The sequence below is a fragment of the Pongo abelii genome, chromosome Y (assembly GCF_028885655.2).
Source record: "Pongo abelii isolate AG06213 chromosome Y, NHGRI_mPonAbe1-v2.0_pri, whole genome shotgun sequence".
Classification (NCBI taxonomy): Eukaryota; Metazoa; Chordata; class Mammalia; order Primates; family Hominidae; genus Pongo; species Pongo abelii.
Window position 1 is genome coordinate 55,646,720 of NC_072009.2, and position 21,712 is coordinate 55,668,431.

Genomic DNA, 21,712 nt, shown 5'->3' on the forward strand with positions numbered 1-21,712 from the left:
TTTATTCAACCAGCCATGACATGGGTGTGAACATGACAGACTCACCAGAGTTCCAATACCTGACAACCTACACCTGTCAGGAAAAGCGCCCACCTTTCCTGTTCCCCCTGCAACACATAGTTATGGTGGGCCAGATGGGGCTTCCCAGATTAGAAGACAAGAGGGGCCTGGAATGGACAGGCCTGCCCTGGGCTGCAGTGCATTATCTGTGGGTGCCTTTTGCCAAATGGACACAGGTATCAAGGATGTGGGCTCAGCCAATGTCTGTATTATTCAAAAAGGCTCTCACTTTGGACCCTTCTAAAGCAACAGTTTAGGAATGTCACCATACAATAAGAACATAATGTTCTCTTAAGCATCTCCCATGAAATGAGCTAGGTACAGGACTGTCTCTAGAACATGTCTCTAGAAAATGTCTAGTTTTCAAACTTGTAAATCCTGTCAGGTTCTGTCACAAGAGGAGTGTGTTAATTCTTCAAGTTTCCATCATCTTCTGAGCCCTTTTCTTCTATAAATGTATGCAAAGTCCCTGTGCAGTTGCTGATTACTCACCTTCCTCTCCCATGTCAATTCTTCACCTGTACACAATTATGCAAACCCAAGCCCCTTATTGCGTGAAAACATCGAATGCAGCCAGGGCCCCAGGTTTGAGGGAACAGAGCTGGATTAGAACATTCTTTTTCTTCTCATTTCTGTGACTATAAAAAAATCACTGTGTTTCAGGTCTCCAAAGTCCTGAAATATATGCACAATGGGGATTATCCTAGCATCAACTTCCAAGCAATTTATTTGAATATATATGAGATAGAGTGAATAAAATTCAGTTAGGTGCAGTGACTCATGCCTGTAATCCCAGCACATTAGAAGGCCAAGGCAGGTGGATCAAATTAAGGCCAAGAGTTCGAGACCAGCTTTGACCAACATGGCAAAAAATCAGGAGGCTGCAGTCAGTGAGTCACTTGAACCAGGCAGGCAGAGGCTGCAGTAAACTGAGATTGTGCCTCGGCACTCCAGCCTTGGTGACAGACCGAGATCCTGTCTCAAAATAATAACAATAATAAAAATGATAAAAAGATATGATAGGCGTGGTGGTGCATGCCAGTATTCCCAGATACTCAGGAGTCTGAGACAAGGAGAAGATCACTTGAGGCCTGAAAGGTTGAGGCTGTAGTCAGTCATGACCCACTCTAAACTGGGCAATCCTTTGAGAAAGAAAGAAAAGAAAGAAGGAAAGATGAAAGTTAGAAAGAAAGAAAGAGAGAGACAAAGAGAAAGAGAGAAAGAAAGAAAGAATAAAGTGTGGACAGATCACGAGGTCAGGAGATCAAGATCATCCTGGCCAACATGGTGAAACCCTGTCTCTAATGAAAATCCAAAATTAGCCAGGCTTGGTGGCACGTGTCTGTAATTTCAGCTACTCAGGGGGCTGAAGTGGGAGAATCGCTTGAACCAGGGAGCCAAAGATTGCAGTGACCTGAGATCACACCACAGCACTCCAGCTTTGTGACAGAGCTAAAAAAAAAAATAAACAAATAAAAATACAAATAAAAAAAGAAAACTGCAAATCAAACTTTGCCACCATTGCACATGCATCTCATACTGGATCTACCCATTTGTCAATTCTGAGATCTATATTTTCCATCTTTTTTTTTTTTTTTGAGATGGAGTCTCCCTCTGTCACCTAGGCTGGAGTGCATTGGTGCAAGCTCAGCTCACTGCAACCTCTGCCTCCTGGGTTCAAGTGATTCTCCTGCCTCAGCCACCCAAACAGGTGGGACTACATGAGTGTACCACCAAGCCTGCTAATTTTGTATTTTTGGCAGAGATGGGGTTTCACCATATTGGCCAGGCTAGTCTCAAAATCCTCACCTTATGATCCACCTGCCTCAGCCTCTGAAGGTGCTGGGATTACAAGCATGAGCCACCGTGCCCGGCCTTTTTTTTTTTTTTTTTTTTGACATGGTATCACTGTGTCATCGAGGCCAGAGTGCTGTGGCTCGAATTAGGCTCTCTGCTACCTCTGCCGGCCAGGCTCAAGTGATTCTTCTGCCTCAGGTTCCCTGAGTGTCTGGGATCGCAGGTGTGTGCCACCACACCTGGCTGACATTTTCATTTTTTGTAGAGACGAACGGGGTTTTGCCATGTTGGTCAGGCTGGTCCACTCATCCTTTTTTTTTTTTTTTTTAAATATATATATATATTTTTGAGACAGAGTCTTGCTCTGTCACCCGGAACAAGAGTGCAGTGTCCTGATCTTGGCACACTGCAATCTCTGCCTCCCAGGTTCAACTGATTCTCCTGCCTCAGCCTGCCCAGTAGGAGGGATTACAGGCTCCAACCACTGCACCCTGCTAATTTTTATATTTTTAGTAAAAACAAGGTTTCACTGTATAGGCCAGGCTGGTCTTGAACTCCTGGCCTCATGATCCACCCACTTTGGCCTCCCAAAGTTCTGGGATCACAGGCATGAGACACCACCATCCCTGGCCCCACTCATCTTTAAGATGACAACACTGTACACTAGTCTAAGGAAACAGGATGCGTTTATCAAATCCTACACACATTCCTACCTTGTTGGGTTTGTGTAATTTTGGTCACCAGTCAAGGAGATACACCTCCCCCCACCTGTTTCTTTTTTTTCCTTTCTTTATTTTAATCCTCCCGCCTTGGCCTCCCAAAGTGCTGGGATTACTGGGGTGAGCCATCATGCCTATCTGATCTAAAGAGATATCCATTGAAAGTAAGAAATAGAGAGGTCCTTTCAGTGATTTGATTGATTGATTCTGAGACAGCGTCTCACTCTGTCACCCTGACGGAGTGCAGTGGTGCCATCATAGCTCATGCATTGCAGCCTGGACACACATTAGCTCAAGCGATCCTTCCTCCTCAGCCTCCAGGGTAGAGTAAATGGGAACACAGGCATGAGCCACTGTGCCCAGATTATTTTTAAATTTTTTCTACAGACAGAGTCTTATCACTTCACTGCAATCCTCCTGACCCAGCATCTCAGAGTGCTGGAATGACGGGCTGGAGCCACTTCTCCTGGCCTCCCAGTAATGACTCACAACCACGATGAGTGTACTAATTTTTTTTTTCTTTTTCTTTTTTTTTAATCCCTTTCTTTCTTTCTTTTTTTTTTTTTTTTTTTTTTTTTTTTGACAGAGTCTTGCTCTGTGCGAGGCGAGGAGCATCACCTTGGAAGCCACAGCACTTCATTCCAAAGTTCCGTTCAAACGCGCAAAGCTTTATTCCCTTCCTGGAGTCCTAGCTGGTGACTTCTATAGCCTCAGGCTTCTCTCCATTCAGACGCTTTTGCAGGAGCCACCCAACCCGAAGGCTGGGGGGTAGGGCTTGAAAGTCAGTCTCCTGTTCAGTCTCCTACCTTTTCTAGCTTGGCCACGACATCCCCAGCCTCCCACCTCTTGCTCACCCTTTGAGATCTCCCACCTCCACTACCTTGGATGCTGACCTCTTACTTTACTTTCTGTCTTTCTTCCTTTCTTGGTCTTGAGTAGGGGGTGCAGGGATGAGAGCTTGTGTGGGGAGGGATCTGTGTGGTGAGGATGGAGGGGAGTGTCGTAAAGGTCGATTTACTCTCATGCCTCTTTTATCACCGTCACCGTGGATGAAACCAAAAATAAACTAAATACCGCGTGTTCTCATCTGTAAGTGGGAACTACGTATTAAGAACACATGGGCAGAAAGAGAGGGAAGACAGACACTGGGCCTTACTTGACGGAGGAGGAGTGGTAAGAGGGATAGGTTCAGATTAAAACACAAAAACTGTCAGGTATTGCACTGAGTACCCAGCTGATGAAATAATCTGCACTCTGAATCCCTCAGTCAGAAGTTACCTATATAACAGTCTTGCACATGTATGCTTGAACAAGAAATAAAAGTTGAGAAAGAGAGAGAGAGAAATAAAACCAAACACCACCTCCTCCACCTGAGGCAGGGGGTATCCGGCCTTATGGGGGATGTTCAGTGGCAATGCAAGAAAGCCACGGTTAGCCTCATGGAATATATTCTGCCACTTAAGGGATAAGAAACTGCAAATAACCGTAGGTTCTAAAGGGGAAAAGGGAAGGAAGGCAGGGGAGTATTTCAGTCTTTTTTTTTTTTTTTTTTTGATACTGAGTCTCTTACTCTGCTGCCCAGTCTGGGGTGCAGTGGCACTATCTCAGCTCACTGCAACCTCTGCCTCCCGGGTTCTAGTGATTCTCCTGCTTCAGCCTTCAGTAGCTGGGATTACAGATGCACACAGCCACACCTGGCTAATTTTTGTATTTTTAGTAGAGACGGGGTTTTGCCATGGTGGCTAGGCTGGTCTCGAACTCTGGACTTCAAGTCTCCTGGCCCTCCCAAAGTGCTGACATGACATGCATGAGCCTCCGAGATTTCAGCCTTTAAAAGCACGTGTTCTGCTGCCTTTCACTGCGGCCCTTATATTCTGAATGGTGAGTCATTTCTGCCATAGGTTGACTCCTTTAGTTCCCTCTCCCCATTAGTTACTCAGTTAAGTAAGCTAGTTTTGTTTTCTATCTTCTTGGCTTTTAGACGGTGCGGTCGACGCGGCTGTTGTCGGTGGCTAGAAGCCTGTGTTTCACCCCCAGTCGGACACACGAAATCCCACTGGGAGGGCACAAAGGGATCAGAGTATCTGGAGACTTTTGCATGGGGAGACTGTCACTTTTCACTGCTCACAAAAAACTTCACGTGGGGGCAGGGGGAGCGCTTTGCCTTGCGCCCTCCAAAGGTTCATCAGAAACCTCAACTAGTCAGAGGCAGATAAATAAAAGAATAGGCAGACATGTTTCTGGGACCTGTCTTCACGCGAGTCTACAGAACAAAGGCCACAAGAGGATGGGGAAATTGTCCGTGTATGTGCTTGAGTTCCAAAGGGTGTGTCTTGTTTGACTGTAGGTCCTGAGACCACCGGTGGGCGGATCACCTGAGGTCGAGAGTTTGAGACCAGCCAGACACACATGGAGAAAGCCTGCTTGTACTAAAAGTACAAAATTAACCGCGCGTGGTGGTGCATGCGTATAATCCCAGGTATCAGGAGGCTGAGGCAGGAAAATCGCTTAAACCTGGGAGGCAGAGGTTGCAGTGAGCCGAGTTTGTGCCACCACACTCTGGCCTGGGCAACAAGAGCAAAACTCTTGAGTGATTTCTAGTAAATGGCACTGTATCGCTACCAGGCTAATACGGCGGTGATGTTCTCGTGGCCAGACACTGCTCTTGCGCCACCCCTCCACAACCTCCACCCTGACCCAGAACTATGCATCCTTCACTTCTTTTCTGTGCTGGCTGACACTTGCAAGCATCGGTTGTCTTCGGGCATCACGTAGCGGCCACTGTTATTGAAAGTCGAGGTGGCACAGAGGGAGGTCTGGCCGACTTCACAGAGCCTGGGGCACCTGGTTTCTCTTCCTCCCTTCTGGAGGCCCCTCCCTCTCTCCATCGTTCCTAGGGAAACTCCGCCCTGGCGGGGCCCCTGTTGGTCTTTTATCAGCACTTTATTTTTTTTCGTGTGTTGGTTTATTTAATGCTCATAGGCTCTTCTACTTTGGCTTTATGTGGAGTCACTTTAATTTTTAAGTCGCCCGCTGGCCCCCCTAGCCCTTTTGCCGTAATTTAGTGTTAGTTAGCTGGGTTTCCCCCAACCCCTCCACCTCCCACCACCGTGCTTGGAAACGTTCGATTGCCACCCGGGTGTGCCTCCGTCTTCCTTTCCCTTCCTCCACTCCTCGCCGGTGATCTTATTCTCACCAGGCTAACGTTTACATTGGTGTTCATCAAGCCTCACTCATTGGCCACAGTTTTTGAATATAGCGGAGGCACGGTCCCACTTCCCCAGAGGCAGCTTGGGCCGATGGCATAGACCTTCACCCGCGTGGACAAGCGGACGGGCAGGCAGGCCAGACTGCAGTTGTGAGTTGTTTTCCCCTTTGCTCCTCAGGCCTCTCCCCCTAGGAAGGCTTCATCCTGGCTTGGTCTGAATCACCTTTCATCAAGATGTATTTTTTTTTTTTTTATTTTCTCCTCCCACAGGCCAGCATATTTTCAAAATGGGAAGGGGTCACCTGCCCTGGGCCTTATTAGTATTTGCCCAAAATAGAAACGCTTTCTACAAAGCATTTTGCTCGTTTAAGGTTTCCAGAGACAATGTTTTGGCCCGTGTTTGTATGCTTGTTTTGTTACTGTTTTTTCTTTTTCTTATTTATTTATTTTCAGCTGAAGTAGAATTCACCAATTTTTGGGAAGATGTATATTTTCACCGGGACATATTAGCCGCTGTTTCATTCTGTTGTTAACTAGCACGTTTGCGAATCTCTCAACGTGTAGTGAGTAACAGTTGATGTAAACTATAATTCATAACATCTTACTTTCTAAAAATCTGTAAGTGAGTGTTGCTGCTGCCACTGTTGTTTTTGATGTTCTTGTTTTCAAAGCATACTCCGGCCACTGTTTATGGCATCAGAGCATTATACAATATACGTAATTATTTCTTGAGTACCCCCTTCCTCTTCCTCTCTCTCTCTCTCTGCCCCTCTCTCTCCCTCTGTCTCTGTCTGTATCTCTCTCTGTCTGTCTCTCTCTGTCTTTTTCCTTGTCTGTCTATCTCTCTATCTCTCTCTCTGTTTCTCTCTGTGTCTGTCTTCCTGTCTCTCTTTCTCTCAGTCTGCTTCTCTGTCCTCTGTCATTTGTTCTTTATCCATGTCTCTCTCTCTGTGTTTCTCTCTGTCAGTCTCTTTCTCTGTCCATCTCTCTCTCTCTTTCTTTCTCTCTGTCTCTCTCTCTTTTTATCTGTCTTTCTTTTTTGTGACTCTGTCTCTCTCTGCCTCTCTCTATCTCTCTCTCTCTCTTTGTATTTTTCTTTCTCTGTCCTATTCTTCCCTCCCTGTCTTTTTTCTAGTATAGGCTCAGGTAGATCTAATCTAATCTGTTACCAAGGCCGAATTCTTAACTTTAGAAATCCCAGATTTGATCTCCATACAGAATCCTGTACAGAGCTAGAGAGTTCATTTCTGGGCTTGGATATCTCATAGATATGACATAGTAATAAAAATCCAACCCTAAAATCTGGGTTTGCTTTTCCCTCCCCTTGGCTGTGGCCCTGACTTACTGTCTCAATAAATCGTACCTCTGTTCACCTAGGATGCTAGGAGGGTTTTCCCAATCTGTATCCCCTGTGTCCTGAACAACTCATGACAAAGTTCTGTCCATTCTGTCAAATTATATATCTCCAAACACTTTTCTGAATTTCCAGAACTCCCATGGCCCCTTGTGGAACAACTGGCTCTTTGAAAAACCTCCCAGAAGTGGTTTCAGCTTCTCAGATAGAAGGCCTAAGCCTGCTGAGAGCTTTCCTTCTGAGGATTCTGTGTGAACAAAAATGTCTCTGCTGGGAGCTGTGATCCTGGAGACGATGCTTGCTAGCACTGAATGACTCTCTGGAAGGATGCACGGGACTCCACAAATCTGACCACCTGCAAAGAGGTCAAATGCATACCTCTACATTGGCCTGCTCCCTCCACCATACATCCCTCTCACTGTCACCATCAGCATCTTTGTGAGCCTGCCCAAGGCACCCACTCCAGGGAAACCCCTGGGAGGGCGGCCTTCCTTTGCTTAAGTCCAACGTGACGGCAACCTCCACCTACATCATCTCCACTGCACTGTGAAGATGTGGAGAGTAGGGCAGAGAGGAGAGCAGAAGGTGAGATGTCCTGACAGATTATGAGTTCCCTAGACGCTGATCAACCCAACCACGTCCCATGTCTCCAGCACATGACAGACACCGCCGCTCTCTCCCCTCCTCTGTCCACAGCACCCCTGACCAGCACACACACTGGAGGTAACGAAACCACATGGTGTGAGTTGAGCCTGACATTCTTCTTACGCGAGTGTCCAGATCATCATTCATCTGCAGCTGCATGCTAGGAAACAGATTCTCCCGTTTTCATTCAATGGAGTGAGAGCCCATTTCACAAGGAGTTCTGCAGAGATCCTAATTATCCCGCATGGGTGGCTACAGGCTAGAAGTGAATATCGCTTCTTGAGCACAGGTGATTCCTTAGGCTATCAGGTTTGTGGGACTACCCTCCAACCCTTCCTTTAAGGCCACAAAATAATTTCCACCCCACTCCCCGACATTTCTCCGGGTGCTCGATGTATCCTGTCAATAGAACCGAGCATGACACTTTGTGTTAAACACAGTCATCGGCATTGTTTGTTTGTTTGTTTCTGAGACGAGTATCACTCTGTCCCTCAGGCTGGAATTGCAGTGGCTTCGCCTTTCGGGTTCCAGCGATTCTCCTGACTCAGCCTCCTGAGAAGCTAGGATTACAGGCATGCACAACCACACCCAGCTATTTTTTGTAATTTTAGTAGAAATGGGGATTCACCACGTTGGCCAGGCTGGTCTCACAATCCTCACCTTTTCATCTGCCTGCATTAGCCTCCCAAAGTGCTGGAATGACAGGCATGAGCCACAGCACCTGGCCACCTTCGTTGGTTTTAAATGGAGATTCAAGATTCGAGCCACACCTCGTTCTATGCCACAGAATAATTTCTTTATCCTACTGACTCAGGGAAGGCCAGCCCCTTGTCATCCATTTCCAGCCAAGAGTCACCTCATGTTTGCAAAATCGATCTGCTTTCAAGTTCAGTGGAGGGATGTGGCATGTAGGATGAGGGATTGTTCCTTCTGACGTGGTCTGCACAGTGTGGCCTAGGGCTAGAACTCGGTGAGGACCAATGGCTCCTTCTACCCTGGATTCCATAGACCCCCCAGCCCCTGGAACATGGGCCTTTGCAGATCCTGGACTTTCCTGGACCTTAAGACACTGTCAGAAACCCCTTCCTTTGCTCCAAATGACTGTGGTTTGTGCCTCTACTGAAACATTTGAAATCTATCCTCTACCTGTGGCCTCTCTTGTTGATTCTCCCTTGATTAGAGTTCTTCATGGGCATGTGGTCAAGGTGTAATGAGACCAGATGTATTAAGTCATGCCGGGTGCAGTGGCTAACCCCTGCAACCTTAAAATTTTGGGAGGCTGAGGTGGTAGGAATTCTTTAGCCCAGGAGCCTGAGTCAAGTCTTTGAAAACATAGCCAAAACCTGTAATGCATGCCTGTGTGGTCCCAGCTACTCAAGAGGCCAAAGTGGAAGACTCACCTAATACTGGGGAGGTTGATGCTGCAGTCAGCCATAACGGTGTCACTGCACTGCAGCCTGGGTGACAGACAGAGTGAGACTTTCTCACAAACAGATGGACAGTCAGACAGACAACAGCTATATTATGTTCTTCTCAGGGTAGGAACAAAAAGTAAGAGAAAACAGCATTTAAGATTTTTTATTTTAAATTTTAATCTATTTATTAATTTTGAGTCAAAGTTATGAAACCAGTTAATTTTTGTACTTTTGTAGAGAGATTTCACCATATTGCCAAGGCTGTTCCGGATTCTCTGGGATCGAGGGATCTACATGCCCTCAGGCTCCCAAAATGCAGCCATGACAGGCGTGAAACAGTTCCCCTGACAGCATTGTTGTTTTTTTTTTTTTTTGTTTTTTTTTTTTGCTTTCCCTTTTTCAATCGCGTGTCTTTATGAAAGTTTCAGCGCAGAGTGTTTGGCTGGCTTGTTTAAATTCAATCTAAATAGAAATTGAAGATGTCAGCATCGGTCTTATGGACTCAGAGGTGATGAGTCCCCTGGTCTGTCTATCACAGGACCATACACATAATGAGTAAAAAAAAGTAACGTTTACAATAAGTAATTTTGTTTTACAGAAATACACGGTTGAACCCAAAACACAGAAATTATTCTTTTAGAAATTGTCATAGTCCTGGTGGGTGTGCCAGTGATTCTCTCAGTTAGGACCTTGACTTAGAATTTCCACTCGGTCTCTTGTCTCTGATTAGAAATTCCAGATTATCTGATGGTTGGGGACTTAGACTACATCTTCCAGGGACCCTGGTTGATTAGTTGTGGTGACCACCTAGGAGAGTACAGCTATTGGGCATCACCTAGTGGACACTGTTATTCTGAAAACTGAGGCCTCAAGGGGGACAGCAGCTCAGGCTGCCAGTGCACAGTCTGGGGCAACTGTGTCTCCTTCACTGCCTTTGCCCCAACTTCCAAGTTCCTCTCTCCCTTGTTGCATAGAAATTTGCCACACTGATGGCTGGGTCCGAATGTTCTTTGATCATATATTAAAAAAATAGGCCAGGCATTGTGGTCCACACCTGTGATTCCAGCACTGTGGGAGGCTGATGTGGGTGGAAAACGAGGTCAGGTCCTTCAAGACCAGCCTGGCCAGCATGGTGAAACCCTGTTTCTACTAAAAATATAATAAATTCCCCAGGCATGGTTGTGTACACATGTAACCCCAGCTACTTGGGAAGCTGAGATAGGAGAATTGCTTGAACCCAAGCAGCAGAGGTTGCAGTGAGCTGAGATCACACCACTGCACTTCAGCCTGTGTGACGCAGTGAGACTCCATTTCAGGGAAAAAAAAATCATAACTCACTAGAAAGGGAACAAAACTGGACAAAGAATGATTCTGATGAATTGACAGAAGTAGGCTTCAGAAGGTGGGTAATGAGAAACTCCTCTGAAATAAAAAAGTTTGTTGTAACCCAATGTAAGGAATCTAAGAACCTTGAAAAAACTTTAGACAAATTGATAAATAGAATAACCAGTTTAGAGAAGAACATAAGAGCTGATGGATCTGAAAAAGAGGGCATGAGTATTTTGTGAGGCATACACAAGTATCAATAGCTGAACAAATCATGTGGAAAAAAATCAGAGGTTGAAAATCAACTTAATGAAATAAAGGGAGAAGACAAGATTATAGAAAAAAGACAAAAAAGGAAAGAACAAAGCCTCCAGGAAATATGGGGCTATGCGAAAACACCAAATATACATTTGATTGACAATCTAAAAGTGACAAGGGCAATGGAACCAAGCTGGAAAACACTGTTCAGGGTATTATCCAGGAGAGCTTCCCCACCCAGCAAGACAGGCCAACCTTCAAATTCAGGAAATACAGAGAACACCACAGAGATACTCCTCAAGAAGAGGAATCCCGAGAAATATACATAATCGTCAGAGTCACCAAAGTTAAAATGAAGAAAAAAAGTTATAGACAACCAGAGAGAAAAGTCAGTCACCCAGTAAGGGAAGCCATCAGACTATTATCATGGGATATTCGGTTTTTCACTACAGGCTGCAATGGGCTCCGAACTGTCTTCTCATGGATTCTACAAAAAGAGTGTTTCCAACCTGCTGAATCAAAAGAAAGGTTTAGTTCTGTGATATGAATCCACACATCCCAAAGCAGTTTCACAGATACTTTGTTTATATTTTTTATCAGGGGAAATTCTGTTTTTCTCTATAGGCCTTAATGGGCTCTGAAATGTCCCATTGTAGATACTACAAAAAGAATTTTTCAAACCTACTGAATCAAAGGAAAGCTTACTTCTGTGAGATGAATCCACACATCAGTAAGCAGTTTCACAGATAGCTTGTTTCTTGTTTTTATTGTGGGATACTCAGTTTTTCCCTGTAGGTTTTAATAGGCTCAAAACTGTCCCTTCATGGATTCTATGAAGTAATGGTGTTTCCAACCTGCTGAATCAAAAGAAAGGTTTACCTCTGTGAGATGAATGGACACATCACAAAGCAATTTCACAGATAGCTTGTTTCTAGTTACTGTCATGGAATATTTGATTTTTCATGATAGGCCTCAATGGGTTCCAAAATATCCCCATCATTGATTCTGAAAAAAAGTGTGTTTCCAACCTGCTGTATCAAAAGAAAAGCTCAACTCTGTGAAATAAATCCACACATCCCAAAGTGTCTTCACAGATAGCTTGTTTCTGTTTTTTATCTCCAGATATTCGGTTTTTCACAATAGGCCTTAATGGGCTGTGAAATGTCCCTTTATATATTCTACAAAAAGAGTGTTTCCAACGTGCTAAATCTAAAGAAAGGTTTATCTCTGTGAGATAAATCCACACATCACAATGAGGTTTCACAGGTAGATTGTTTCTCATTTTTATCATGGGATATTTATTTTTTTCAATAAACTTCATGGGCTCTAAAATGTCCCTTCTTAGGCTCTACTAAAAGAGGTTTCCAACTTGCTGAATCGAAAGAAAGGTCTACCTCTGTGAGATTAACCCACATGTCACACAAAGGTTTCACAGAGAACTTGTTTCTAGATTTATTTATCTATTTTTTTTGAGATGGAATTTTGCTCTTCTTGACTAGGTTAATGTGTAATGGTACGATCTCTGCTCACTGAAACCTCCACCTCCTGGGTTTAAGCAATTCTCTTGCCTCAGCCTCCTAAAGAGCTGGGATTAGAAACATGCACCACAATGCCCAGAGCAATTTGTATCTTTAGTAGAGGAAAGGTTTCTTCATGTTGGTCAGGCTGGTATCAAACTCCTAACCTCAGGTGACTTAGCCTCATAATGTGCTGGGATTGCAGGTTTTAGCCACAGTGCCTGCCCTTGTTTCTAATTTTTATTGTGTGATATTCGGTTTTTCAAAATAGGCCTCAATGGGTTTTGATATGTCCCTTCAGATACTCTACTTCAAGAGTGTTTCCAACCCGCTGCATCAAAAGACAAGTTTAACTCTGTGAAATCAATCCAAATATGGCCTAGGTGTTTCACAGATAGCTTGTTCTAGTTTTCATAGCAGGATATTCAGTTTTTCACTATAGGTCTGAAATGTCTCTTTGCAGCTTCTACAAAAAGAGTGTTTCTGACCAGCTGAATCAAAAGAAAGGCTTAACCCTGTGAGATGAATCCATACATCATTAAGTAGTTTCACAGATATCTGCTTGCTAGTCTTTATTGCAGGACATTCAATTTTTCACTGTAGGCTTCAATGGGCCCAAAATGTCCCTTAGTAGGTTTTTTTTTTTTTTTTTTTTTTGAGATGGAGTCTCGCTCTGTCACCCAGGTTGGAGTGCAGAGTGCAGAGGCATGATCTAGGCTCACAGCATGCTCAGCCTCCCAGGTTCACACCATTCTCCTGCTTCATCCTCCCAAGTAGCTGGGACTGCAGACGCCCACCACCACATCTGGCTACTTTTGTTATTTTTGTATTTTTAGTAAAGATGGGTTTTCACCATGTTAGCCAGGATGGTCTCAAGCTCCTGACCTGGTTATCCACTCTTCTCTGCATCCCAAAGTGCTGGAACTATAGGTGAGAGCTACCATGCCTGGCTGTCCCTTAATAGATTCTAAAAAAAGAGGGTTTCCAACCTGCTGAATCAAAGAAAGGCTTACCTCTGTTAGATGAACTCACACATTGCCAAGTGGTTTCCCACATAAGTTGTTTCTAGTTTTTACCATGTGATATTCTGTTTTTCACTATAGTCCTTGATGAGCTCAGAAATGTCCTTTGTGCATTCCACAAGAGGAGTGTTTGCAGAATCAAAATAATTTTTTAACTCTGTAACATAAATCCACACATAACAAAGAAGTTTTACAGATATCTCGTTTCTAGTTTTTATAATGGGATATTCAGTTTTTCACTGTATGCCTTAATGGTCTCCAAAATATCCAATTGTAGATTATAGAAAGAGAGTGTTTCCAATATGTTGAATCAAAAGTAAGTTTTAACTCTGTGCAATACTAGCATACATCATAAAATAATTCAACAGAAAGCTTGTTTCTATTTTTTGTCACAGAATATTTGGTTTTTCACTATAGGCCTCATTGGGAATTGAAATGTCCCTTTGCAGATTCTACACAATGAGGGTTTCCAACCAGCTGAATCAAAGGAAAGGTTTAACTCTGTGAGCTGAATCCACACACCACAAAGTGGTTTCACAGATAGCTTCTTTCTATTTTTTATAGCGGGATATTCCATTTTTCACTATAGGCCTTATGGGCTCCAATATATTCTTTCACAGATTCTACAAAAAGAGTGTTTCCACCCAGTTGAATCAGAGGAAAGTTCAACTCTGTGAGCTAAATCCAGACAAACAAAGCAGTTTCACAAATAGCTTCTTTATAGTTTTTATCACAGGATATTTGGTATTTCACTATAGCCTCATAAAGCTCTTGAAATGTCCGTTCATAAATTTTATACATAGACTGGTTTCAACCTGCTGAAACAAAATATGTTTATCGTGGTGAAATGAATCTTCACATCACAGTTGGATTCTTTCTAGTTTTTTTTTTTGAAGGATATTCCATTTTTCTCTACAGGACTCAATGGGAACCAAAATGTCCCTTTGTAGATTCTTCAAAAAGAGGGTTTCCAATATGCTGAATCAAAGGAAAGGTTTAGTTTTTTAAGATGAATTCACACATCACAAAGTGGAGAGCTTCTTCCTAGTTTTTATCGTGGGATATTCGGGATTTCAATACAGGCATCAGTGGGCTCTGAAATGTTCCTTTGAAGATTCTAGAATGAGTGTTTTCAACATGCTGAATCAAAAGAAATGTTCAACTTTTTGAATCTACACTTTTCAAAGTGGTTTAACAGATAACAAAATTCTAGTTTTCATGGCAACATATTTCGTTTTTCTTAAATTAATTAATTAATTCATTCATTATTATTATACTTTAGGTTTTAGGGTACATGTGCGCAATGTGCAGGTTAGTTACATATGTATACATATGCCATGCTGGTGTGCTGCACCCACTAACTCGTCATCTAGCATTAGGTATATCTCCCAATGTTATCCCTCCTCCCTCCCCCTTCCGCACAACAGTCCCCAGAGTGTGATGTTCCCCTTCCTGTGTCCAAGTGTTCTCATTGTTCAATTCCCACCTATCAGTAAGAATATGCGGTGTTTGGTTTTTTGTTCTTGCGATAGTTTACTGAGAATGATGATTTCCAATTTCATCCATGTCCCTATAAAGTACATGAAGTCATCTTTTTTTATGGCTGCATAGTATTCCATGGTGTATATGTGCCACATTTTCTTAATCCAGTCTATCATTGTTGGACATTTGGGTTGGTTCCAAGTATGTGCTATTGTGAATAATGCCACAATAAACATACATGTGCATGTGTCTTTATAGCAGCATGATTTATAGTCCTTTGGGTATATACCCAGTAATGGGATGGCTGGATCAAACGGAATTTATAGTTCCAGATCCCTGAGGAATCGCCACACTGACTTCCACAAGGCTTGAACTAGTTTACAGTCCCAACAACAGTGGAAAAGTGTTCCTAATTCTCCACATCCTCTCCAGCACCTGTTGTTTCCTGACTTTTTAATGATTTCCATTCTAACTGGTGTGAGATGGTATCTCATTGTGGTTTTGATTTGCATTTCTCCGATGGCAACTGACGGTGAGCATTTTTTCATGTGTTTTTTGGCTGCATAAATGTCTTCTTTTGAGAAGTGTCTGTTCATGTCCTTTGCCCACTTTTTGATGGGATTGTTTGTTTTTTCTGGTAAATTTGTTGGAGTTCATTGTAGATTCTGGATATTAGCCTTTTGTCAGATGAGTAGGTTGCAAAAATATTCTCCCATTCTGTAGGTTGCCTGTTCACTCTGATGGTAATTTCTTTTACTGTGCAGAAGCTCTTTAGTTTAATTAGATCCCATTTGTCAATTTTGGCTTTTGTTGCCATTGCTTTTGATGTTTTAGATATGAAGCCCTTGCCAATGCCTATGTCCTGAATGGTAATGCCTAGGTTTTCTTCTAGGGTTTTGATGGTTTTAGGTCTAATGTTTAAGTCTTTAATCCATCTTGAATTGATTTTTGTATAAGGTGTAAGGAAGGGATCCAGTTTCAGCTTTCTACATAGGGCTAGCCAGTTTTTCCAGAACCATTTATTAAATAGGGGATCCTTCCCCCATTGCTTTTTTTCCCTCAGGTTTGTCAAAGACCAGATAGCTGTAGTTATGTGGTGTTATTTCTGAGGACTCTGTTCTGTTCCATTGATCTACATCTCTGTTTTGGTACCAGTACCATGCTGTTTTGGTTACTGTAGCCTTGTACTATAGTTTGAAGTCAGGTAGTGTGATGCCTCCAGCTTTGTTCTTTTGGCTTAGGATTGACTTGGCAATGCAGGCTGTTTTTTGGTTCCATATGAACTTTAAAGTACTTTTTCCAATTCTGTGAAGAAAGTCATTGGTAGCTGGATGCGGATGGCATTGAATCTATAAATTAAATTGGGCAGTATGGCCATTTTCACGACATTGATTCTTCCTACCCATGAACATGGAATGTTCTTCCATTTGTTTTCACCCTCTTTTATTTCCTTGAGCAGTGGTTTGTAGTTCTCCTCGAAGAGGTCCTTCACGTCTCTTTTTAATTGGATTCCTAAGTATTTTATTCTCTTTGAAGCAATTCTGAATGGGAGTTCACTCCTGATTTGGCTCTTTGTTTGTCTGTTGTTTGTGTATAAGAATGCTTGTGATTTTTGTACATTGTTTTTGTATCCTGAGAATTTGCTGAACTTGCTTATCAGCTTAAGGAGATTTTGGGCTGAGACAATGAAATTTTCTAGATATACATCATGTCATCTGCAAAGAGGGACAATTTGACTTCCTCTTTTCCTAATTGAATACCCTTTATTTCCTTTTCCTGCCTAATTGCCCTGGCCAGAACTTCCAACACTATGTTGAATAGGAGTGGTGAGAGAGGGCATCCCTGTCTTGTGCCAGTTTTCAAAGGGAATGCTTCCAGCTTTTGCCCATTCACTATGATTTTGATTGTGGGTTTGTCATAGAGGGCTCTTAATAGTTTGAGATAATTCCCATCTATACCTAATTTATTGAAAATTTTTGGCCTGAAGGGTTATTGAATTTTGTCAAAGGACTTTTCTGCATCTATTGAGATAATCATGTCGTTTTTGCCTTTGGTTCTGTTTATATGCTGGATTACATTTATTGATTTGCATATATTGAACCATCCTTGCATCCCAGGGATGAAGCCCATTTGATCATGATGGATAAGCTTTTTGATGTGCTGCTGGATTCAGTTTGCCAGTATTTTATTGAGGATTTTTTTATCAGTGTTCATCAAAGATATTGGTCTAAAATTCTATTTTTTTTTGTTGTGTTTCTGCCCGGCTTTGCTATCAGGATGATGCTGGCCTCATAAAATGAGTTAGGGAGGATTCCTTCTTTTTCTATTGATTGGAATATTTTCAGAAGGAATGGTACCTGTTCTCTTTGTACCTCTGGTAGAATTCGGCTGTGAATCCATCTGGTCCTGGACTCTTTTTGATTGGTATGTTATTGATGATTGCCACAATTTCAGCTGCTGTTATTGGTCTATTCAGAGATTCAACTTCTTCCCAGTTTAATCTTGGGAGAGTGTACCTGTCAAGGAATTTTTCCATTTCTTCTATATTTTCTAGTTTATTTGCGTAGAGGTGTTTTTAGTATTCTCTGACGGTAGTCTGTATTTCTGTGGGATCGGTGGTGAAATCCCCTTTATTATTTTTTATTGCATCTATTTGATTCTTCTCTCTTTTTTTCTTTATTAATCTTGCTAGCAGTCTATCAATTTTGTTGATCCTTTCAAAAAACCAGCTCCTGGATTCATTAATTTTTTGAAGGATTTTTTTGTGTCTCACTTCCTTCAGTTCTGCTCTGATTTTAGTTATTTCTTGCCTTCTGCTAGCTTTTGAATGTGTTTGCTTTTGTTTTTCTAGTTCTTTTAATTGTGGTGTTAGGGTGTCTATGTTGGATCTTTCCTGCTTTCTCTAGTGGGCATTTAGTGCTATAAATTTCCCTCCACACACTGCTTTGAATGCATCTCAGAGATTCTGGTATGTTGTGTCTTGGTTCTCATTGGTTTCAAAGAACATCTTTATTTCTGCCTTCATTTCGTTATGTACCCAGTAGTCTTTCAGGAGCAGGTTGTTCAGTTTCCATGTAGTTGAGCGGTTTTGAGTGAGATTCTTAATCCTGAGTTCTAGCTTGATTTCACTAGAACTTGATCTAAGATACAGTTTGTTACAATTTGTTATATCTTGATCTGAGAGACAGTTTGTTATAATTTCTGTTCTTTTACATTTACTGAGAAGAGCTTTACTTCAAACTATGTGGTCAATTTTGGAATAGGTGTGGTGTAGTGCTGAAAAAGATGTATATTCTCTTGATTTGTGTCGGAGAGTTCTGTCGATGTCTATTAGGTCCGCTTGGTGCAGAGCTGAGTTCAATTCCTGGGTATCCTTGTTAACTTTCTGTCTCGTTGATCTGTCTAATGTTGACAGTGGGTTGTTAAAGTCTCCCACTATTATTTTGTGGGAGTCTAAGTCTCTTTGTAGGTCACTCAGGACTTGCTTTATGAATCTGGTTGCTGCTGTATTGGGTGCATATATATTTAGGATAGTTAGCTCTTCCTGTTGAATTGACCCCTTTACCATTATGTAATGGCCTTCTTTGTCTCTTTTGATCTTTGTTGGTTTAAAGTCTGTTTTATCAGAGACTAGGTTTGCAACCCCTGCCTTTTTTTGTTTTCCATTTGCTTGGTAGGTCCTCCTCCATCCTTTTATTTTGAGCCTATGTGTGTCTCTGAATGTGAGATGGGTTTCTTGAATACAGCACACTGATGGGTCTTGACTCTTTATCCAATTTGTCAGTCTGTGTCTTTTAATTGGAGCATTTAGTCCATTTACATTTAAAGTTAATATAGTTATGTGTGAATTTGTTCCTGTCATTATGATGTTAGCTGGTTGTTTTGCTCATTAGTTGATGCAGTCTCTTCCTAGTCTCGATGGTCTTTACATTTTGGCATGATTTTTCAGTGGTTGTTAAAGGTTGTGCCTTTCTATGTTTAGTGCTTCCTTCAGGAGCTCTTTTAGGTCAGTCCTGGTGGTGACAAAATCTCTCAGCATTTGCTTGTCTGTAAAGTATTTTATTTCTCCTTCACTTATGAAGCTTAGTTTCGCTGGATATGAAATTCTGGGTTGAAAATTATTTTCTTTAAACTGTTGAATATTGGCCCACTCTCTCTTCTGGCTTGTAGAGTTTCTGCCAAGAGATCCTCTGTTAGTCTGATGGGCCTCATTTTGAGGGTAACCAGACCATTCTCTCTGGCTGCCCTTAACATTTTTTCCTTCATTTCATCTTTGGTGAGTCTGACAATTATGTGTCTTGGAATTGCTCTTCTCGAGGAGTATCTTTGTGGTATTCTCTGTATTTCCTGAATCTGAATGTTGGCCTGCCTTGCTAGATTGGGGAATTTCTCCTGGAGAATATCCTGCAGAGTGGTTTCCAACTGGGTTCCATTCTCCCTGTCACTTTCAGGTACACCAATCAGAAGTAGATTTCATCTTTTCACATAGTCCCATATTTCTTGGAGGCTTTGGTCGTTTCTTTTTATTCTCTTTTCTCTAAACTTCCCTTCTCCCTTCATTTCATTCATTTCATCTTTCATCACTGATACCCTTTCTTCCGTTTGATCACATCGGCTCCTGAGGCTTCTGCATTCTTCATGTAGTTCTCGAGCCTTAGTTTTCAGCTCCATCAGCTCCTTTAAGAACTTCTCTGTATTGGTTATTCTAGTTATACATTCTTCTAAATTTTTTTTAGAACTTTCAACTTCTTTGCCTTTGGTTTGAATATCCTCCTGTAGCTCAGAGTAATTTGATCATCTGAAGCCTTCTTCTCTCATCTCGTCAAGGTCATTCTCCATCCAGCTTTGTTCCATTGCCGGTGAGGAACTGCGTTCCTTTGGAGGGGGAGAGGCACTCTGCTTTTTAGAATTTCCAGTTTTTCTGCTCTGTTTTTACCCATCTTTTTGGTTGTATCTACTTTTGATCTTTGATGACGGTGATGTACAGTGGGTTTTTGGTTTGGATGTCCTTTCTGTTTGTTAGTTTTCCTTCTAACAGACAGGACCCTCAGTTGCAGGTCTGTTGGAGTACCTGGCTGTGTGAGGTGTCAGGCTACCGCTACTGGGGGGTGCCTCCCAGTTAGGCTGCTCAGTGGTCTGGGGTCAGAAACCCACTTGAGGAGGCAGTCTGCCTGTTCTAAGATCTCCAGCTGCATGCTGGGAGAACCACTGCTCTCTTCAAAGCAGTCAGACAGACATTTAAGTCTGCAGAGGTTACTGCTGTCTTTTTGTTTGCCTGTGCCCTGCCCCCAGAGCTGGAACTTACAGAGGCATGCATCCTTGGGCTGTGGTGTGCTCCACCCAGTTCGAGCTTCCTGGCCGCTTTGTTTACCTAAGCAAACCTGGGCAATGGCTGGCGCCCCTCCCCCAGTGTCGCTGCCGCCTTTCAGTTTTATCTCAGACGGCTGTGCAGGCAATCAGTGAGACTCTATGGGTGTAGGACCCTCTTAGCCAGGTGTGGGATATAATCTCCTGGTGCACCGCTATTTAAGCCCATCAGAAAAGTGCAATATTCGGAGGGGAGTGACCCAATTTTCCAGGTGCCATCTGTCACCCCTTTCTTTGACTAGGAAAGGGAACTCCCTGTCCCCTTGGGCTTCCTGAGTCGGGCAATGCCTTGCCCTTCTTCAGCTCACACACAGTCCATGCACCCACTGACTTGCACCCACTGTCTGGCACTCCCTAGTGAGATGAACCCAGTACCTCAGATGGAAATGCAGAAATAACCCATCTTCTGCATAGCTCATGCTGGGAGCTGTAGACCAGAACTGTTCCTGTTCAGCCATCTTGGCTCCTCCCCCCTGGTTTTTTAATATAGGCCTCAGTGGGCTGCAAAATGGCTCTCATAGACTCTATAAAAAGAATGTTATAGAGCTCCTGAACCAAAAGCAGGATTTCACTCTTGGAGATGAACTCACACATTGCATAGCAGTATCACAGATAGCTTCTTTCTAGTTTGTATCACAAGATAATCAATTTTTCATTATAGGCCTTACTGCACTTTGAAATATCTTTGCAAATACTATAAAAATAGTGTTTACAAACTGCTGATTCAAAAGAAAGGTTTAACTCCCTGAGCTGAAACCACACATTACAAAGCAGTTTCACAGATAGTTTTTTTCTAGATTTATTGCAAGATATTCGGTTTTTCACTATAAGTCTCAAGGCCCTCCGAAGTGTCCCTTTGCAGATTCTACAAAACAAGTGTTTCAAAACTGCTGAATGAAAAGTAAGGTGTAATTCTGTGAGCAGAATACACACTTCACAAAGCATTATCACAGATAACTTCTTTCTAGGTTTTATGGTGGGATATTCGAGTTTTTACTATAGGCCTCAATGTGGTGTGAAATGCCACTTCACAGATTCTACAATAAAAGTATTTCTACCCTGCTGAATCAAAAGATAAGTTTAACTTTGTCAGCTGATTCCACATCTCCCAAAGTGGATTCACAGATAGTATCTTTCCCATCATTATGGCTGGACATTTGATGTTTTACTATAAGTCTCAGTGGGTTGAGAAATGTCCCTTCACAGATTCTACAAAAATAATGTTTCAACCTGGTGACTCAAAAGAAAGGTTTAATTATGTGAGCTGAATCCAGAAATCACAAAACAATTTCACAAATAATTCTTTCTAGTTTTTGTGACTGAATATTGGGTTTTGCACTATAAGCCTCACTGTGCTCAAAATGTCCCTTCATATATTCTACAAAAAGAGTATTTGCAAACTGCTGATTCAAAAGTAAAGTTTAACTCTGTGAGCTGTTTGCACATATGACAAAGCGTTTTCACAGATAGCCTCTTTCTAGTTTTTATCTAGAAAATTTCAGTGTTTCACCACAGGCCTTACTGCACTGGGAAATGTCCCTT

General features: G+C 42.4%; 1 pseudogene; it reads right to left on the reverse strand.

Moving 5' to 3' along the window:
* Positions 1–4,553: 4,553 nt before the first annotated feature.
* LOC129053332 (heat shock transcription factor, Y-linked-like) overlaps positions 4,554–21,712 on the reverse strand; it is a 55,179-nt pseudogene continuing 38,020 nt past the window's right edge.